At 33.6% G+C, this 1,201-nt stretch overlaps 1 protein-coding gene across 2 annotated transcripts in view; it reads left to right on the plus strand.

The window, feature by feature from the left end:
* LOC106884428 (protein N-terminal glutamine amidohydrolase) overlaps positions 1-1,201 on the plus strand; it is a 47,080-nt gene that overhangs the window by 44,902 nt on the left and 977 nt on the right. The gene's annotated exons all lie outside the window — the stretch shown is intronic.

The raw sequence follows: 1,201 nt of genomic DNA on the forward strand, positions 1-1,201 counted from the left end.
CCCCCAACTGACTCCTGTGTTGGTGGCATATAAAAAGCACCCACTACACTCTTGGAGTGGTTGGTGTTAGGAAGGGCATCCAGCTGTAGAAACCTTGCCAGATCAGATTGGAGCCAACCTACTGGCTTGCCAGTACTCAGTCAAACCATCCAACCCATGCCAGCATGGAAAGCGGATGTTAAACAATGATGATGATGATATATATATATATAATTCAAGTATAGGATAAAATCTTTATAAGAATTTATCAAGTAGTTAGCGTGAAAAAACCTCATAAGGGAAAAATCCATCATTTATCCCCTATAAATACACTTATTTATATAAGGGCATTACTATACATAAATGCCTCATGCTAAGAGGGACTCTAAAGCCAATGGTAGTTTGACTTTAGAGTCCCTCTTAGCGTGAGGCATTTATGTATAGTAATGTCCTTATATATATATATATGTTTGATTTTATGTTATAATAAAAACAATATTACATTGAACTGATGGATTACTCAGTATGTTTGGTAGAGTACAAATTATTATTCTTTAATAAGAATAGTGTTGACAGTGCCTTCAAAGTTCCAGTCAGGTAAGCCATGATCAGAGTGTTGTACAGTTGGGTCCATCTTGACTTTATATAGTCTCTATTAGGTTAAAATTTTCTAGGGTAAGCTTGGCTCTGTTTAATGAGAATTAGGCTGTATGGTAGATGGTGTTGGAGAGATGTTAAGGATAATTTTTATTGATTACATTTGGGGTTTCGTTATTGTTCAGAATTTATTTTTGCATGTAAAACTTTGTAATTAGGTGTGTTGTCTTTAGACCATAGGGGTTCATGAATACTAATGGGATATATATATATATATATACATATATAACCTTTTGTTTTGAGAATATGAAGGTTAAAGCTCTAAGTTCAGTCCAGTATTTAAACCTTTGTAATTAGGTATGTTTACTTAAGTCTGTCAGCCTTAAAGATTTAAATATTGGACTAAACATACAGCTTTTAACCTTCATATTCTCAAAACAAAAGGTTAAATATCCAAATAAAACCAACAACTCAACCTAGTGACACATCTGTTGACAAAGGCACACCTTCCACCTAAAATACCTTAACAATTTTTCAAGCTGATCACATAGAGAAATTAGTGTTTGACTCCATTTTGGAATAGAAAACACCTGTGTTTTAATCCAAAATGGAGATGAACACTAAT

Source organism: Octopus bimaculoides, chromosome 25 (assembly GCF_001194135.2).
Source record: "Octopus bimaculoides isolate UCB-OBI-ISO-001 chromosome 25, ASM119413v2, whole genome shotgun sequence".
Classification (NCBI taxonomy): Eukaryota; Metazoa; Mollusca; class Cephalopoda; order Octopoda; family Octopodidae; genus Octopus; species Octopus bimaculoides.